Raw genomic sequence first — 20,441 nt, 5'->3', positions numbered from 1 at the left:
TATTGAGGCCAAGAGCCCCTGTCTTCGAGAAGTGGCTGCTCTAGAGGGGGCCAGATGGTCAGAGAAACACACTTGTCTGAAGTTTAATTTTAATGTTCTGTGAATACTTTTTCCCCTTGAACGCTGCAGGGGATCTGGGCCAAAGACTGTGAGTGGGTGAAAAGGAATAGAGAAATGAAACACTAAAAATGACAAACAAGGGAAGCAATGATACATTCTCACTTCAGAAATAACCAAGAAGAGATTGCAGGGCAGGGTTGATGTAGGTGTATGCAAATGATATGTAAATATGACATCCACACCAGCTCAAATTGTTACAGTCCTTTTATTTTGCATAGTTGAGTGTTGGTCCCTGGAAATGTTCTCCTGGGACTTATGGTGCAAAATTATTGACTGTTAACCTCACCCTCAGTAGCTATGTAATCAGGTGATTGAGTTGAAACACTTCTTCCCCATCTGGCCCTTAGCATCTCTTTTTGCACGACCGAGTTAGATGTGTAATCTTCGAGGTTTCTTCTGTGTTTATATATGGTCTCCAAACAGAGAGTCATCATTTTCTTTGCCCTCAGTATTTCCAAAGAAACTACCCCAGGATCTTAACATTTCTTGAAAGATCACATCATGGTGAATAGGCAGAAGATAAACAGAGGACAGGAAAAGAGAGCCGTGGGAGGGGCCAACAACAAAAGGAAGCGTAAGAGAAGATACAAGCATAGAGATGACCCTGATAAAAAGGTCGTAGAAAATTTCCCCACAGCTTCCTAGGATCCACAGAAATGTGGAGCCATGGGTCATCTGTTCCCTCCCAGCAGGAGCATTGGCCAGGATGCTAGGTACATGGTGGGCTTCCCAGGTGGTTTAGTGCCAGTGGAGGAGATGCGGGAGACATGGGTTCAATCCCTGGGTCAGGAAGATCCCCTGAAGAAGAGGATGAAAACCCACTCCAGTGTCCTTGCCCGGTGAATCTCATGGACAGAGGAGCCTGGCGGGCTGCAGTCCATGCAGTCACAAGAGTTGGACACGACTGAGCAACTTCACTTTTACAGCATATCCTGCGTCAGTGTTTGGAACAAAATATATAAAACACAGAACATGCAGACACCTTGCTCCCTGCCCTTCAAGGTGCCTAGAGTTTGGCTGAAGAGGCAATACTGCCACATGTTTAGTGATTTTCAAAATGAGCTTAAGGTAGTTTATAAACCAAGGGCTAAGTGCATGTCCATGGTGAAAATGCTGTAGGATTTCAGAAGAAAGGAATATGGCTTTCAGTTCAGGTGATCTAGAGGAGGGGGATTTTTCAGCTTATTTTTTATATAAATGTTAAAGATTACTTTCCATTTGTAGGTATTATAATATATTGGCTATATTCCCCATGGAGGGAGAGAATCTTAAATTGGACATTTAAATATAGGAAAGATACATCTTAATTGGAGAAGAAAGAAAGCTATCCTAAGCTTAAGGAACAAGAACAAGACAGGAAGCAGAGCAGAACGTCACATGCAACAGCTGAACGGATGGAGACCCGAGCATCCACGCTGAGAACCATGGGAGACGGAGCTGAAAGGTCAGCCAGAGGAACAGGCAGCTACAACCATGTTTCGGAAAAACGTCATCCTCAGCGTCTTCAGTCCTTGAGGTTGTAATCAAGCCACATTAACACCGGCGGCTATTTGTGACTGGGGGAGAGAGTGTTTTGTAGTCATCAGCTCTCAAAGGCTCACTGCATCTACTTCCCACACGCAGCTCCATCCTGGAATGAAGCACGTCAGCTTCAGTGAGCTTTATTTGCAGGAAGGTTAGCGATCCGCTGGCTAGAAGAGAAGCGGTGAGGGGTGAGAGGTGGTGTGAGTGAGAAAGGGAGCTGGAGGTAGGAGGCTGGGGTTACAGACTGTGAAAAAGGGGGAGGGGAGGAGGGGTGCCTGAGAGGTGATCTTTAGGAAGCAGAGATAGGTTCAGACAAAACTCCTTGCCACATGCTGTATGCAGCTCGGGGTCATTTCAGCACCCTGTGACTGGACAGCGCTCCCTCCAGGCCACTCAGAAGCTGGATGCAGTATCTGGTTCCAGTTCTGCCTCATATTCGCCTTTCTCTCCTTCATTCCAATCATAATGTACCAGTCACAGCCGTTCACCAATCTTCGGCCGGCTACTCTCATGATTTCTGACACCACCTTGGAGATACCAGCTCTTACTATCCCAAGGAAAATCTAGTCCACTACAACGGAATCAGATGGGTTACCCTTTTTGTCTTTGTTTCCATTCAAACCAAACCATATTTGGAAATTAGTGAATCTAAATTGCCATCTCTAATCAATTAAGTTCTCACTAACTGAGGCACACTTTGTGCCAGGCACCAAACCAGTCTTCACACTTCATGTGCTGTATTTCAATTGGTTCTTTGACATTTCTTGCAAGCAAGACTCTTCAACCCTCCTTTACAAATGAGGAACCTGGAAGTCAAAGACACAAGGTAATTTTTCCAAGGCTACACAATTAATACATATCAGAGCCCGGATTTAAGCCTGGTTTAAGTTATTTCCAAGGCCACATTAGTGTGGACCACAGAATTTTAGGTGAAACAAAGATAACAAATTTATCTTCATAGTGATATTTTTAATTTGCACATGTTATATTTGCACATTAGGAGTGCAATGTGGTGGTCCAGTGGTTAAGACTCTGTGCTTACGCGGAGGAAGCCATGGATCCCCTGGTCGGGGAACTAAGATCCACAAGCTGCATGGCATGGCCAATAAAAAAAAAAATGTTTTGCCTATGTTAATTTGATGAGTTCCTAGAGTCCTTTGTACAGTTCCTAACAGGTACCCATTCCTGCTTCCTTCAGATATCAACAAGGACTTATCTAAGACAAAGAAACCACATGCAGTTTTTTGTAAATGATAGATATTTAACTGACAGATATCAAATGAATTAAAAAATAAATTCCTACACACATGTAGGAATTTATAAAATTGGATAAATCCACATTTATAAAAATGGATTTGAATATGGAAAGAGAGAAAATACTCAAAGTGGGATAAGAGAAAGCTTTCATTTTTCCTCCATAGAGAAAACAGTTCAAATATAGACACAAAATCCATCCAGGTCACAGATGAATCCACAGATGCAGAACCACAGGTACAGAAAGCTGACTGTAAAGTTACACTCGAATTTTCAGCTGTGCAGACAGCAGGCACTCCAAACCCCTGTGTTGCTCAAAAGTAAACCGTTCACTCATTTAATAATTCCATTTAATTCAGTAGATTGTGTTTCTAAGCCCTTCCTAAGAACTAAGCCCTCTTCCCTTCAATCTTTTCCCCTAAATTTGCCATCCTCTGACATGAGCTTACTCTTCTTTGTATATTTACTTCCTGGGAGACAGTTGGTCATTCCTCTCCTCTGCTTTACACTCTGTAGGTCTATAAAAGGGCTTCCCAGGTGGCGCTCGGGGTGAAGAGCACGCCTGCCAATGCGGGAGATGGAAGAGACGTAGGTTCAATCCCCGGGAGGAAGACAGGGCAACGCACTCCAGTCGTCCTGGTGAGAGAAGTCCATCGACAGAGGAGGCTGCTGGGCTGCAGTCCATGCCTCCGAGCACAAGGTCTGTAAGAAAACATCTGCTTGATTGATTCCATTTCAAAACAGAGAAGGAAGACAATGAGTTTATCCACATTTGGCAAACATTGTCTCATGTCAATCTTCACCATCACCCTTTGGGGTAAGTACTTTATCCCTGTTTTGCAAAGGCAACTGACTCAAGGTTATACAACTTGTAAAAGTGATGAATCTAGGTTGTCTTAACCTATTTAATAATTGCAGAAGTCATGCTCTTTCTATCTCATTCTCTCCACACTTGCATGTAAATTGGCTCCTTTGGGCTCAGGCAGTCTGGACAATCCACACCACCCACAGGCGTGCCTCCATTGCCCCATGTACACTTGTGTAATTTACAGGCAACACGTGGTTATCAGCATCTGTGGGGAGAGAGCAATTATACCGACTTTCCAAACATATCATGTTTGTCTCAGGAACCCACAAGGTAATTTGTTTTTATAGCAGATTTTCCCCCAATCATGTTTTCCTCAAGCTAACACTAAGATAAATTTGAACTTTCTAAGTGCCCAGCAACGGCAGGATAAAAGTGGCTGAGCTGAGGAAGGCAAATCCCTGGTGGGGCTTGGGAAGCAGTGCCCGTGGGGAGAGCTGGCCGCACCACCGTGCCCACAGGCAGAGTGTCAGCCTGCCAGGGCTGCTGTGAAAAGCACCACAGAGTCAGGCACTGAAACAACAGGAATGTACTCCCTCATGGTTTTGGAGGCTGGATGCCAAACCCAGGTGCCGTCCGTCAGTTTCTGGGGAAGCCTCTCTCTTCCTGGCCTGTAGACAGTCAACTTCCTGCCACATCTTCCCATGGCCTCTGCTGTGTCTGCAGACACACAGGGAGAGAAAGACAGGCTTGCTGCCTCTTCCTCTTTCTGCAAAAAAACTATTCCTGGGAATTGCCTGGAGCCCCAGTGGTTAGGACTCTGCACTTCCACTGCAGGGGGGAACAGGTTCGATCTCCGGTCAGGGAACTAAGATCCAGCATATTGCACAGAGTGGCCAAAAAATAACAAATAAATAAGAAACATCATTCCAATCAGATTAGGGTGCTATCCTTATGAATTCTTTTAACCTGGATCCTTGCCTATCTCCCTAATGACACTATCTCCTTATAGAAGATTGAGGCTTTGGTATATGATTTGGGGGGCACCCTGAACAACAGAGACCCTGAACTTGGAAATTAACACAAGTCAACAGAAGATGAAGAAGATAATGAACGAAATGAGGGTGAAGCAGAGGAAGAAACAAGCAGTAGCTGTACTTTACTGAGTGTCTGCTGTGCCCGAGGCAGGGCTTTCATAAGTAACGCTGTTTATTCTCAGGACAAGCTTGGAAGTGAGATTCCATTACCCTTCCATTCATTTTCTTATTATTATTATAGTAAATTACACATAACAGTGAAAGACGAGAGTGAAAAAGTTGGTTTGAAACTCAACATTCAGAAAACAAAGATCATGACATCTGGCCACGTCACTTCATGGCAAGTAGATGGGGAAACAGTGGAAACAGTGACAGATTTCATTTTGGGGGCCCCAAAATCACTGCAGTTGGTGACTACAGCCATGAAATTAAAAGATACTTGCTCCTTGGAAGAAAAGTTATGACCAGCCTAAACAGCATATTAAAAAGCAGAGACATTACTTTGCCAACAAAGGTCCATCTAGGAAAGGGGCTTAGCCCGGCCTGACCTGCCCTAGACTCACTCTCCGTGGAGCTCAGCATCACCGACTCGTCCTGCAGGGTTGGAGCCCAGGGCAGGTCCTCAGTGTCCAGCCAAGGCCCCCTGGGCCCTTCAGTACAATAGCTGGGAAAACTGGCCTCCAGATTCCAGAAAGCCCCCACAGGGGCAAGACAACAATCCCTTCACCCAGAATTCAGAGTCCAGGGAGGAGGCTGGACGGCTCCCACCTCTCCTTCTGAGTCTCCCTGCAGCCAAGGTGGAACCACCAGCACCAGCTCCTCAAGGAGACCCTAACTTCCTCTGCCTCAAGACCAGACCAAGTGACCAGATTCTGCAGGGCATCATCCCTTCTGCCCTGAGACTGACCCTCCCGCAGTCCCAGGACAGGAGGTGGGCCCGGTGTGTTTCAGGGCCTCCCTGAGCTCTGAGCCGCCACAGCACCTGGGGTCCTGAGGGGCAGAGCCAGCTGATGAACTGGCAGGAGCGGAGGCGGCCTCGGCTTCAGTCCTGAGGGCCGCTCCCTGTTCCCCTGAGCCGGGTGCCTGCCATCAGCTCTGAGTCCAGGAACAGCTCTAGAGAGAACCCCAAAGACACAGGCTGGAGTGGACGTGAGTCCTGGAATCCCCCGCGTGCCTGGTGGGGAGGATCCTGAGTTCCCACTGGAGCTGTGCCAGGTGGGAGCACTGCCCGCTGAGGTGGGTGATTGTCCATTGGAAGCCCTACTGAGTTCCCCCACCAGAGTTGGTTCAGAGAGCTGAGGTCGCCTGTTCTCTCCCCCAAATCTGGACGCACCCCACCCCCTACTCTGCCAGGCTGTAAGCATTTCCTGAGACCCCACTGCATTCAGGGATCCCCAGAAAGCTCGCCCAGTGCCCCATGTTCAGAATGTAACTTGGGGCTAGGTGAAAGTTATCGCGCATCGAGTGTCTACCCTGCTTCCAGACGTGTGCTGAGTCACCGACACACGCTGTCTTGCTCCCTCGCAGGAACTGAGGAGACTGAGGCTCCCCAACGCCAGGTCCCCCGACTCTCCTCACATGCTTTTGGCCACGTGAACGCTTGCCGAAGCGGTGAGCTCCCTCCCCAGGCTGTCACCTGTTACCATCTCCTCCATCGAGCTCCACCTCCCTCAGTTTTCAGGGTCCAGCCCCGTCCCCCTCCTCAACTTTCTGAAGCCCTCACGGCCTCTCCAATGCTTCCTACTGCCGAGTGGGCACCCCCCAACTTCACTCCAGGGTCACAGGGTCAGTTTCTCTCTCAGCAATATTTGAAGATCCTAAATGACCAAGGCCTGGCTTTATGCTATTTTGAACAGTTGTTTAAATACTTTTAAACAAAGGGAATGGTTCAAATAGCTTTTGGTATCAGTCATTGTTCAAATATTTGCTGTTCACTTGATACAAAACTCAGAACAGCCTCTGCTTTCAGAAGTTAGTGTGATAGGGGAAAAAAAGCAACCTAGCAGGGGGGAAAGAAAACCATGGAAACATTGACCAAGCCCTGTTCAACAATACTTCATGCATCTGTGTGAGTCAGACTCAGCCGCAGATTACAGCTGCACACAGCAAGGGAGTTCAGCTGGGGGAGGGGAGGGCGGCTAGCAGGGCTGTGGGAGGACTCTGCAGGCTTCGTGGAGGACATCTGGAGGCCCTTCACTAACTGGGAGCTTGGGGTGCATCTCTGAGGCTGTCAGTCAAGGTGATCATCCTTGAGAATTATTGATAGAGGTGCCTCGGAAGGAATCAAGCGTTCATCTAGGACTTGGGACAGGAGTAGCCAATTAGTAGGGAGCATAGTCTGTCTGGACTGGGGAAGATGGTAAGACGTGGGGAGCTGGGGAAGAGCACTGGAAACCTCCTTTACTGGGAAGCAGGATGAAGTTCAGCCCAAGCACAGGGCTGGATGTGATGGTTTGTGGTGGGTGGGGTGGGCCGGGAATCAGGCTGTCCTCCTAGGAGAGAAAAAGGAAAATGCTACTTTTCTTTGTGGATCAGAGGCTCATGGACGTTTGGATCTGGACAAAAGTAAACCCCCAAAGTAAGAAAGTTAGAAAGGGAGGAGTGCATATGACAAATACGTGGGGCATCAGGTGGAGAAACAGGATCCCAGGCAGGAAGCCGACTTCCCAGGTTAGACTTCAAGGCTCAGCCATGCAATAGGATTCTGCCACACCGCCAGGACCCTGACTTCCAGCGATGCATAGCATAACCTTTGCAATAAACAGAAGGTTGCTCTGTGAAGGGCATAGGGTGTTCCAGTGAATTCCTCACATGTGAGGAATTGACATCCCAGAATCAGGAGACCAGCTGGGGGAGGAAAGAGAGGCCGCAGGGCAAGAGACAAGATTCCTGGAACTGATAGCCCTTCCCGTCTTCAGGCCGGGGTGGTGTCCCTTTGGGGATAAGGGAAGACTTTCCGAAGAGCTCGTGGGCCAAAAGGAACAAGTTTCCAGAACCGCAATTCACGCTTTTGTGAAAACTGCGTCCCTGAACGCGCACCTGTAGTCAAGCGCTGTGCTGCTTTCTCACGTTCATTTCCACAGTTGCCTTATCCCACTTCTAAGAGGAGATATCCCGCCTACCAGTAGAAGGCATTCCACCAGCACACAGAACAGCCAGGATACCGCAGGCAGAAAAATAAAGTCATAAACAGCTGCTGAAAACGTAAATGACTTTCATGACTTTATTTAAACAAACTGATTTTATAAAATGCATGAATATAAGCCTAGAAAAATATTTAACTCAGGTGGGAATCTTTCCGCAAAATGGAGAGAGCGTCTTTCAAAAGCAGCAGCTGACTGCTGCTCTGCGACCCCCTAGAAGCTTGGGATGGGGCGGGGGGAGGGGCAGGCTCAGGACGGAGGCAGCGCGTGTGAACCTGTGCCTGACTCGTGTTGTACGGCAGAAACAACAACGTGGCAGAGCAAGGATCCTCCAGTTAAAAATGAATTTTAAAAAGCAAACACATCGCTGTGTGATTCTCGGCACTGAGAAGGAGCTCAGGGGATTAAATGACATCACCATAACAAGACGCCTTCTGTCCCATTTATTCATTTATGTTAACGAGGTTTCACAGAAGCTGCCGCTTCACGTATAGCGTGTCTACCAGGGATTACCGCCGTGAGTGGACAAGGTACTTACATAGATCCTTGTGAGCTGGTCAGACGCTCCTGAAGTTGCCTCCTGCAGTCAGCTATGGAGACTCCTTTTCCTGGACACGTCTGGGTGGGTTCTTTGTGTGCTGTGGGGGCTGCGCTGGCGCCAAGATCTGTACCCAGGCAAGAAGTTCCGGGAAGGAGCCCTGAGTCGCAGTCAGGTTGTCAGCACCAGGCCTGACTTCAGGTATCTTTCATGCACAACCTTGATTTTGCTATCGAGGGATCAGAGGACTAGAGAGAGTCGAGCCAGAGGCAACAGAGCCAGACCCAGGAAGCAGGTCTCCTTGGTCCTGTCCACGGCTCCTCCTTCCTCCCCCGTCCCGTCACAGGAGGCGGGACGAAGATGAGGCTGTGGCATGTTCTTCTGTCAACTTCAATGCTTTTCCCTCCGTGTCCTCGATACAGGCCACCAGGCTTGGATGAAGAGGTTGGTGAGGTGCCCCTGGGCTTGGTTTGCAGAACTTTAGCCCAAACTCTCAACGAAGAAGGATTTGAGGAACAGAAGAGAGAAGAAAGTGTGGGGAAGAAAGAGAGGACCCTGGGCCTCTCCAGTCCTCCTAGGGAGAAACGTCCTGGAGGACCGTCCAGGAAGCCCCAGCACACCATGTACAGTCTGACTGGTCTCTGAGGTGACATTTAACTCAGTAGATTCTCAGAGGATGAAACGGTTATGGTATAGATGGGGGGTGCCCGGAGGATGCTTAAGAACCACATAGGATGAATAGTCATACGTGCCGTCACACGGGTGAGCCCTGCAAAGATGAAGTGAAAGCAGGCAGGCCCCAAAGACCACAGATTGTGTGAACCCTATGACATGGAACATCTAGAATAGGCGAATTCATAGAGCCAGAAAGTGGATTAATCGTTGCCAAGGGCTGGGGGAAGAGGAAAACAAGAGGTGACTGGTAATAGTTAACAGAGTTTTCTTTCTTTGGTGATGAAAGTGCTCTGCAATTAAACATTAGGGGTGGTTATGAAATGTTATAAATAGACAAACAACCACTGGTTTGTACGCCTTTAAACAGTGAAGTTTACGATATGTGAATGACATCGTGATTTTAAACGTCGGAATGAGGACTTCACTGGGGGTCCAGAGGTTAAGAATCCGCCTGCCCATGCAGGCAGGGGACACAGGTTCAGCCCCTGCTTCAGGAAGATTCCACATGCCACAGGGCACCTAAGCCCATGCACCACAACCACGAAGCCCAGTGCCTAGGGCCCAGCTCTGCAAGAAGCAAAGCCACTGCCCTAAGAAGCCCACACCCCGCAAGGAGAGAGGAGCGCCCAACTCATCACAGCCAGCAAAACCCGAGCACCGCGACGACCCAGCGCAGCCAAATAAACACCAAATAACTTTTTTAAAAAGAATAGAATGAAATCATCGTCAAATAGACTCATGAGCATTATTTGTGGATATACGCACAACAGAGGGGGGGAGTGACCTCATGTTTATTGATAACCTACTGTGTCCCACACATTCAAAGGTTTTAGATTTTATTTTCATTTCCACCAAAAAGCCACCTGAGAAGTAGACATCTTTTCCCTACTTTAAAGATGAGAAAAACAAGGCTCACGAATACAGCTTATCCAAAGAGACAGTACGAGTCAGCGGCACAGTCAGAACTAAGACAGGTCTGTCTGGCCGCAGCGCCCGTGTCCTATCCACTGTGATGTGATATTTTCCATTATTTCTTTTTCTTAATATTTGTTCATTTGTCTGGCTGTGCCAGGTCTTCGGTGAGGAGTATCTGATCTTTAGTTGCAGCAGCACACACTTAGGGGCAGCCTGTGGGATCTAGTTCCCAGACCAGGATCCCAAACCGGAACCCCTGCCTTGGAAACATGAAGCCTTAGCCACTGGACCACCAGGGAAGCCCCCCATTTCTTCTTCTAAACGAAGACACTCACTTGACGTTCCCCCTCAACACACCTTGCACGTGCACGGGTGGGCACGCTCAGTAATACTGTCTGAACGGTGCTCAGTTGCCATCTCTGCAGGTGACGCCTGGAGAACTAGCCCTGCCACTGGAAACTACACCCCCGTCACCCAGCTCATCTTGCGGGGATTCTCCAATGACCCAGACCTCCAGAAGCTTCTCTCTGGAGGCTTGCTGCTCATCTATGTCATGAGCGTGGTGGGAAACCTGGGGATGGTGGCGCTCAGCCTCATGGACTCCCGCCTCTGCAGTCCCGTGGATTCTTTCTCAGCGTCCTCTCTTTCCTTGATATCTGCTACTCCTCTGTGGTCACACCCAGGCTGCTGGTTGACTTTCTGGCCTCTGACAGGTCCATCCCCTTCAAGGGCTGCGTGGTCCAGATGACCTTCTTTGTGATGCACGCCACAGCTGAGAGCTTCCTGCTGGCTTCCATGGCCTGCGACCGCTGCACGGCCACCTGCTGACCTCTCCACTACGGCTCCGTCATGACCAGGGGCACCTGTCTCCAGCTGGTGGCTGCTTCCTCACTTTCAGTGGTGCTAATTCTGCTATCGAGACTGGGGATGTCTTTGCCCTGCCTTTCTGTGGGCCCAACCAGGTACTGCACTACTTCTGTGACATCCAACCCCTTCTCCACCAGGCCTGTGCCGACACAGCCATGGCAGGAGTGGTCCTCTATATCTTCTCTGCCCTGGCTACCTATCTACCTACTGCCCTCATCCTCACCTCCTACAGCCTGGTCTTGGTGGCCATTGGGAGGATGCGCTTGGCAGCTGGGAAGGAGAAGGCCCTCTCCATGTGTGCCTCCCACTTCCTGGCCATTGCCACCTTCCACAGCACCGTGATTTCACCTACGTCCAGCCTCATGGATCCACTGATGACACCAGTGACCAGGTCGTGTCTGTCTGCTGCACCTTCATAACCCCCATGCTCACCCCCGTCATCTAGAGCCTCCGCAACAAGGAGGTGAAGGAGGCCCTGCAGAGGAAGCTCCAGGTCAATATCTTTCCCTGCTGAGCCCTGCAAGGCTATTGGAATGAAGAAGGCATCAGTCAGTTCAGTCATCAGTCAGTTCAGTCGCTCGGTCATGTTCAACTATTTGCAACCTCATGGACTGCAGCACGCCAGGCCTCCCTGTCCATCACCAACTCCCGGAGCTTGCTTAAACTCATGCCCATTGAGTTGGTGATGCTATCCAACTATCTCATCCTGCGTCCCCTTCTCCTCCCGCCTTCAGTCTTTCCCAGCATCAGGGTCTTTTCTAATGAGTCAGTTCTTCGCCTCATGTGGCCAAAGGATTGGAGTTTCAGCTTCAGCATCAGTCCTTCCAATGAATATTCAAGACTGATTTCCTTCAGGATGGACTGGTTGGATCTCCTTGCAGCCCAAGGGACTCTCAAGAGTCTTCCCCAACACCACAGTTCAAAAGCATCAATAATTTGGTGCTTAGCTTTCTTTATAGTCCAACTCTCACATCCATACATGACTACTAGAAAAACCATAGCTTTGACTACATGGACCTTTGTTGACAAAGTAATGTCTCTGCTTTTTAATAAGCTGTCTAGGTTGGTCATAGCTTTTCTTCCAAGGAGCAAGCGTCTTTTAATTTCATGGCTGCAGTCACCATCTGCAGTGATTTTGGAGCCCCCCAAAAATAACTCTGTCTCTGTTTCCACTGTTTCCCCATCTATTTGCCATGAAGTGATGGGACCAGGAAAGCATAGCATCTTCCAAATCACATGAAGAATTGATCTGACCAAGAACAGCCTGGTTTTGGAGGAGGTGGTAGAAGTAAGAGAGAAACACAAATACCGTACTTGGTGCAGAGCACTGCAGCTTTAGAGTAACTCAGTACCCATTCCCATATTGAATCTTTGCCACCATTTGTGAGGGAGCCGTGTGGAGATGACCTCATTTTACAAATGAAGGGTATGTGACTCAGTAAAAGTGAATTAGCTTCCTGAAGCCACACAGCTGATGAGAGAGGGAGACTTCAGCGTCAGGATGTCCGCATCAAAACCAGATATTTCAATTACACCACGATCACAAGTCAAGTCTCTTATTGGTGGCTCATCATGACTCCCAGGGAACCTCAGACCAGGGGCAGCACAATCTTCTGGTTTTCCCCAGGTTTAGTGACGTGGGGTAGGCTCCAGTGACTCATGCTTTCCTTCTGCTCCTAAAGGAAAGAAGACCAGGTCAGAAGTGTCCTTTGCATTTTCCTGCTGCTGCATTTGATAAGCTGTCCCATTAAATAAACCTCAGGGTCAAGAGAGAACTCTCCTCACACCCCTGCTTCCTAGCCAGAAGTATGTATGTGTGAATGTGAGGGAGGAGATCTAAGCAGTTACAGCATTATATAAGAGACTGTGCCTTAGGATACTGACTCCAAAAAGTTATATTTGGCCTAAGCATCTTTAAATGTGCATGTATTATGATGAGTATATGTGTTTTAGAGAATCACAGAAATGAAGACGCTGAACTTGACCTAATTTAAGGTTGAATGCTGGACTGGATGGCATGCTCTTAAACTAATGCAAATTCTTAACCTGGAGAGAGTTGGCTTCATTCTGAGATGTTTGGATCATGCAAAGGATTTTTTTCACATCTATCTCAAGGATGTTACTCTAACTTTAGAAAATCTTACTATATAAATAGGCTTATCACAGCATCATCTTTGAAAACAAAAAATTAGAAGAAATCTAAATGTTCTAATGCTCCAATACTTCGGCCACGTGATGCTGGGAAAGATTGAGGGCAGGAGGATAAGAAGGCAAAAGGGGATGACATGGCACTGACTCAATGGTCATGAATTTGAGAAAATTTGGGGAGATAATGAAGGACAGAGAAGCCCAGTGTGCGGCAGTCCATGGGGTCGCAAGGAGTCAGACACGACTTAGAGACTCAACAGTAACAACACCTTAAATTGACACAATGCGATAGGTCAAATATATTTCAATTTGAAAAACAAAATTAGGATTCCAAGGTTCAAACATGTGCAAATCAGACAGTATGATAAATTAACTGAGATTTACCTCTCATCCAGCTTCAACAATTAACAATTTATAGTATCTCCACCATCAGCACTCTTCCCACTCACATTTTAACTTTTAATATGCTGCTGCTGCTGCTAAGTCGCTTCAGTCATGTCCGACTCTGTGCGACCCCATAGACGGCAGCCCAACAGGCTCCCCCGTCCCTGGGATTCTCCAGGCAAGAACACTGGAGTGGGGTGCCATTGCCTTCTCCAATGCATGAAAGTGAAAAGTGAAAGTGAAGTCTCTCTCGGTCATGTCTGACTCTTAGCAACCCCATGGACTGCAGCCTACCAGGTTCCTCCGCCCATGGGATTTTCCGGGCAAGAGTACTGGAGTGGGGTGCCATTGCCTTCTCTGAACTTTTAATATAATCTGTTATAATTATAATGTATTTTAACATAATTTTTAAAGTTGCAAGAATCATACAGGAAATCTATGTACCCTTTAGACTCACCAACTGTTTATATTTTGCACCATCACATATACATATTTGTACATATATACATACATGTACATAATACCTATATAAAATATTAATGTGTGCATGTGTGTGCTCAGTCATGTCCGACTCTGCAACCCCATGGACTGTAACCTGCCAGGCTCCACTGTCCATGGAATTTTCCAGGCAAGAATCCTGGAGTCAGTTGCCATTTCCTACTCCACATAAAATATTAACGAATATAATTCACTCAAAACCGTTATCACTCAATACTTCAGTGAGAAGTTCCTGGGAATAGCCCATACAGTTATCAAAACTGGGACACTGTGCAGTGATACAGTACTGCTATCTAATCCACAGTTCAGATTTTGATTTGTCAATTCTGTCCAAAATGTCCTCTATATTTTTCCCTATGCATACACTCAGATAATTTTAAAGAAAATCCCTATGTTTTATCATTTCCTGCTACTTCATCTTATGACCGCACGTGTCCTCTTTTTCACGTTGATGCCTAGACTTTGCTCCTGGTCTTCCCACTGGGAAATCCAGGCCTGACTCAGAGCTCCGCTGCACCATCACATCTCAGCCAGGAGTTCACAGGGCCAGATGCTCTGTACTTCTCTTCAGTTCAAACACTCATGATTCCAGAACCTCCACCACCCCTACTCCAGGAGCCTCAGCTGAGCCATCAAGGGACAGGCTCAGGGGAGCAGTGTCAGCTGACAAATAGAGAGGAGGCCCTCTCCCCACCACCCACAAAGCAGAGTCAGAGAGAGGAAAAGAGGGGGAAAACCACAGCTGGGAGATGATCCGAATGCATTTTTGCTCCTGGTTAACCATTCCCTTGGCTCCTCCTTACACCCATTGGCATTTCCTGTGCTTAAATGCTAGCTTCACTTCTGAAAATACAATTTTCTAAATTGCTAATATAAATAAACCACCCATTCTGTTGACAAGGCTCCCAGCGCCTCCTTAGATGAGTTCCTGGTGGCTGATGCCAGGAGAACTTCCCAGAGAGGGTCAGGCCCCAGGATGCCTGCCCCAGGGTGCCCACCCCCTCAGGGCTCCACCACGGCTGGGACACAGAACAGCAAGGAAAGGGGCTCAGCAAGGCCTGACCCGCCCTAGACTCACTCTCCGTGGGGTTCAGGGTCACCAACTCGTCCTCCAGGGTTGGAGCCCAGGGCAGGTCCTCAGTGTCCAGCCAAGGCCCCCTGGGCCCTTCAGTACAATAGCTGGGAAAACTGGCCTCCAGATTCCAGAAAGCCCCCACAGGGGCAAGACAACAATCCCTTCACCCAGAATTCAGAGTCCAGGGAGGAGGCTGGATGGCTCCCACCTCTCCTTCTGAGTCTCCCTGCAGCCAAGGTGGAACCACCAGCACCAGCTCCTCAAGGAGACCCTAACTTCCTCTGCCTCAAGACCAAACCAAGTGACCAGATTCTGCAGGGCATCATCCCTTCTGCCCTAGACTGACCCTCCCACAGTCCCAGGACAGGAGGTGGGCCCGGTGTGTTTCAGGGCCTCCCTGAGCTCTGAGCCGCCACAGCACCTGGGGTCCTGAGGGGCAGAGCCAGCTGATGAACTGGCAGGAGTGGAGGCGGCCTCGGCTTCAGTCCTGAGGGCCGCTCCCTGTTCCCCTGAGCCGGGTGCCTGCCATCAGCTCTGAGTCCAGGAACAGCTCTAGAGAGAACCCCAAAGACACGGGCTGGAGTGGACGTGAGTCCTGGAATCCCCCGCGTGCCTGGTGGGGAGGATCCTGAGTTCCCACTGGAGCTGTGCCAGGTGGGGGCACCACCCGCTGAGGTGGGTGATTGTCCATCGGAAGTCCTACTGAGTTCCCCCACCAGAGCTGGTTCAGAGAGCTGAGGTCGCCTGTTCTCTCCTCCTTCCTCTCCCCCAAATCTGGACGCACCCCACCCCCTACTCTGCCAGCCTGTAAGCATTTCCTGAGACCCCACTGCCTTCAGGGGTCTGAGACCATCCCTTCCAGCCCCCAACTCACTACATGTTCATAATCTAACTTAGGGTGGGATGAAAGTTAATGTGTCAAAAAAAAAAAAAAGAAAGTTAATGTGTCTACCCTGTTTCCAGAAGTGTGCTAAATATACTGACACATATTGTCTTCCCGTCCAAATAGAAACTTAGAAAACTGCAGCTCAGAGTCCCTCTTGGCAATGCACTTTGCCCAGTAAATGTTTACCGAGGAGGGTAACTCCCACTTCCAGGCTGTCGCACAGCCTCATCTCCTCCATCGACCCCAGGTTCAGCGCTGTTCAGTGTCCAGCCCTGTCCCTCCCCTTCCTGAATACCTTGCGGGCCACTTACAAGGATTCCTACTGCGGAGCGGTCACCAGGCAAACTCACTTCTGTGTCATGAGAGTCAGTTTGTCTCTCAACAATATTTCAAGATCCTAAATGACCCAAGCCACGTTTGATGCTCTTTCGAAGAGTAGTTGTTTGAATACTATTGAACAACATCAATTGTTCAAATATGGGTAACAGTAATTGTTCAAATATTTGCTATTCACTTGATAAATACAAAACTTAGAGCAGCCTCTGCTCTCAGAAGCCACAATGTGATAGAGGGCAAAAAAAAAAACAAAACAGTAAGGGGCAGGAGGAAGACTTGGAAACGTTGACCAAGCCCTGTTAATAGAGTCTAAGTACATCCGTGTGAGTCAAGTTCAACCTCCAGCTTGCAACAGCACACAGAACAGGAACGACCAGGGCGAGGGAGGCTGGCTCACAGGGCTGAGAGATGATGCCTCACGCTCACAGAGGAAATCTGGAGAACCTCAGAACTCGTCTGCAAGGCTGTTAGTCAAGGTCATCGTGACTGAGAGTTATTATAGAAGAGCCTCTGAAGGAATCAAGTGCTCATCTCGGAGCTGGGGATGGGCGTAGTAAGTTAGGAGGGAACCTAGCCTGTCTGGGCCGGGGGATGATGATAAGAGGTGAGGAGCTGGGGATGAGGACCAAGAAGTTTCATTTATTGGAAAGCAGGATCAAGGAACTCAGCTGAAACCTAATACTAGATGCGACCGTGTGCCTGTGTTTGAGGGTCCAGGGAATCCAGCTGTCATCCCAGGAGAGAAAAGGAAAACCAATAATATTCACTGGACCAGAGACTCATGGACATTTTCATTTGGGCAAAAGTACGGCCTTCAACCAAGAGAGTTAGAAAAGGGAGAGAGAATATGAAAAATACCTGGTATTTTTCAACTGGTAAAGAAACTGGGATACAGGGAAGGAAGCATCAAGGTTGAGCCCTGGGACAGGATTCTGCCCCCGGGACCCTGACTCTCAGTGCTCCGTATTGCGACCTGTACGTGTAGACGCATCACCGGAGAACTGCGACGTGACCTCAGATTCATTGTTTACTTCACTCCAGATATTCAGAGGACTTCACAATTCATTTTTTTTTTATCAAGGCCACAGAGAAATCCTGAATAGATGTACCTTCTCTATTTCATAGGGGAGAAAAATCAGGCTCATGGATGCAGCTTATCCAAGCAGACACAGCTGGTCAGTGCCATTGTCAGAATCAAGACTCGGGTCTGTCTGGCTTCACAGCCCAGCTCCTGTCCACTATGCATGATACTTCCTGCTCTTCCTTTTTATAATATTTATCTACTTGTCTGACTGTACTCTATGTTCCTTGCAGCCTGTGGGATCTAGTTCCCTGACCAGGATGCAAAACCAGACCCCCGGCCTTGGAAACGTGAAGTCTTAGCCACTGGGCCACCAGGGAAGTCCCTCCATTTCTTCTTGAAGCAGATTATACCCACTTGGTATTCGTCCTCACTGTACCTTGCACGGATGGGCACGCTCAGTAATACTGTCTAAGTGATGGTTGGTTGCCACCTCTGCAGATGACGCCTGGAGAACTAGCCCTGCCGCTGGAAACTACACCCCTGTCACCCGGCTCATCTTGTGGGGATTCTCTAGTGACCCAGACCTCCAGAAGCTTCTCTCTGGAGGCTTCCTGCTCATCTATGTCATGACCGTGGTGGGCAACCTGGGGATGGTGGCGCTCATCCTCATGGACTCCCGCCTCCACAGTCCCGTGGATTCTTTCTCAGCGTCCTCTTTCCTTGATATCTGCTACTCCTCTGTGGTCACACCCAGGCTGCTGGTCGACTTTCTGGCCTCTGACAGGTCCATCCCCTTCAAGGGCTGTGTGGTCCAGATGACCTTCTTTGTGATGCACGCCACAGCTGAGAGCTTCCTGCTGGCTTCCATGGCCTGCGACCGCTGCACGGCCACCTGCCCACCTCTCCACTACGGCTCCGTCATGACCGGGGCACCTGTCTCCAGCTGGTGGCTGCTTCCTCGCTTTCGGTGGCACTAATTCTGCTATCGAGACTGGGGATGTCTTTGCCCTGCCTTTCTGTGGGCCCAACCAGGTACTGCACTACTTCTGTGACATCCAACCCCTTCTCTGCCGGGCCTGTGCCAACACAGCCACGGCAGGAGTGGTCCTCTATATCTTCTCTGCCCTGGCTACCTATCTACCTGCTGCCCTCGTCCTCACCTCCTACGGCCTGATCTTGCTGGCCATTGGGAGGATGCGCTCAGCAGCTGGGAAGGAGAAGGCCCTCTCCACGTGTGCCTCCCACTTCCTGGCCATTGCCACCTTCCACAGCACCGTGATTTCACCTACGTCCAGCCTCATGGATCCACCGATGACACCAGTGGCCAGGTCGTGTCTGTCTGCTGCACCATCATAACCCCCATGCTCACCCCCGTCATCTAGAGCCTCCGCAACAAGGAGGTGAAGAAGGCCCTGCAGAGGAAGCTCCAGGTCAATATCTTTCCCTGCTGAGCCCTGCAAGGCTGCTGGAATGAGGAAGGCATAGCATCTTCCAAATCACACGAAGAATTGATCTGACCAAGAGAAGCCTGACTTTGAAGGAGGTGGTAGAAGTAAGAGAGAAACACAGATACCATACTTGGTGCAGAGCACTTCAGCTTTAAAGTAACTCAGTACCCATTCACATATTGAATCTTTGCCACCATTTGTGAGGGAGCCGTGTGGAGATGACCTCACTTTACAAATGAAGGGTATGTGACTCAGTAAAAGTGAATTAGCTTCCTGAAGCCACACAGCTGATGAGAGAGGGAGACTTCGGCGTCAGGATGTCCGCATCAAAACCAGATATTTCAATTACACCACGGTCACAAGTCAAGTCTCTTATTGGTGGCTCATCATGACTCCCAGGGAACCTCAGACCAGGGGCAGCACAATCTTCTGGTTTTCCCCAGGTTTAGTGACGTGGGGTAGGCTCCAGTGACTCATGCTTTCCTCCTGCTCCTAAAGGAAAGAGAACCAGGTCAGAAGTGTCTTTGCATCTTACTGCTGCTGCATTTATAAGCTGTCCCATTAAATAAAACCTCAGTATGAGGAGAGAACTCTCCTCACTTTCCTCATACATCTGTTTTCTAGCGGAAAGTCTATGTCTCAGAATTCTCAGGGGTCTGTGTGTGTGAGTGAGAGAGAGAGAGGGAGATCAATGCAATCATAGTATTATATAAGATGCTGTGCTTTAGGAGAGGGACTCAAGTATATATATGTATACATATATATATGTATATATATACACATATACTCCTTCCCAGCTGCTGAGCGCATCCTCCCAATGGCCAGCAAGATCAGGCCGTAGGAGGTGAGGACGAGGGCAGCAGGTAGATAGGCAGCCAGGGCAGAGAAGATATAGAGGACGACTCCTGCCATATACATACAAATATATATACACATACATATATTTGACCTAAATATCTTTAAGTATACCTGTAATATGGTGAGTGCATGTGTTCCAGAGAACACACAAATGAAGAAGCCGAACCTGACTCAATTCAAGGCTGAACAGTTGACTTGAAGCTAATCTCTTAAACTAAGGCCAAGACGTCATCTGGCCTGTGTGGGCCTCACTCTAGATTTGGGGATCATCAGTAACCTTTTTTCAGGTTTATCTTAAGGATGTAATTCTAAATACAGGAAATCTTACTATGCGTGCATGCTAAGATGCTTCAGTTGTGTCTGACTCTTTGCAACCCTATAGACCACAGCCCACCAGGCTCCTCTGTCCTTGGGATTCTCCAGGCAATAATACTGGAGTGGGTTGCCATGCCTTCCTCCAGGGGATCTTCCCAACCCAGGAACTGAAGCAGCGTCTCTTAAGTCTCCTGCCTTGGCAGGGGGTGCCATCTGGGAAGCCCAAATCTTACTATGCAAATAGATTTATCACAGCATCACTTTTCAAAGCGAGAAACTAGAAGAAACCTGAATGTTCAAATACTTCAGTCCTTTGGCCACCTGATGCAAAGAGCCGATTCATTGGAAAAGACCCTGATGCTGGGAAAGATTGAGGGCAGGAGGAGAAGGGGACGACAGAGGATGAGATGGTTGGATGGTATCACCGACTCAATGGACATGGGTTTGAGCAAACTCCAGGAGATAGTGAAGGACAGGGAGCCTGGCATGCTGCAGTCCTCGGGGTCACAAACACAAAGAGTCGGACTTGTTAGCAACAACAGCAACAAATGTCCAAAGGAGAAAACCAATTAAGAGATTTCCCCACCCCCG

General features: G+C 48.7%; 1 long non-coding RNA gene and 2 pseudogenes across 1 annotated transcript; 2 read left to right on the top strand and 1 right to left on the bottom strand.

Annotated features, from left to right (window-relative positions):
• Window positions 1–311: 311 nt before the first annotated feature.
• Window positions 312–8,695, bottom strand: LOC147358793 (uncharacterized). The gene is made up of 2 exons (XR_015141710.1): window positions 8,422–8,695; window positions 312–3,600 (listed from the first exon to the last, which is right to left on the bottom strand). It is a non-coding gene; the product is annotated as an uncharacterized LOC147358793 (long non-coding RNA).
• An 86-nt stretch (window positions 8,696–8,781) lies between these two features.
• Window positions 8,782–11,392, top strand: LOC147358792 (olfactory receptor 5J3-like; annotated as a pseudogene).
• A 6,335-nt stretch (window positions 11,393–17,727) lies between these two features.
• LOC147358791 (olfactory receptor 5AP2-like) lies at window positions 17,728–19,314 on the top strand (annotated as a pseudogene).
• The last annotated feature ends 1,127 nt before the right edge of the window (window positions 19,315–20,441 follow it).

The sequence above is a fragment of the Bos grunniens genome, chromosome 15, assembly GCF_055505025.1.
Source record: "Bos grunniens cultivar Pamir isolate PY7600 chromosome 15, Bosgru_T2T1.0, whole genome shotgun sequence".
NCBI lineage: Eukaryota > Metazoa > Chordata > Mammalia > Artiodactyla > Bovidae > Bos > Bos grunniens.
The sequence above is the reverse complement of the archived record's forward strand: the minus strand, read 5'-3'. Positions and strand labels throughout refer to the sequence as shown.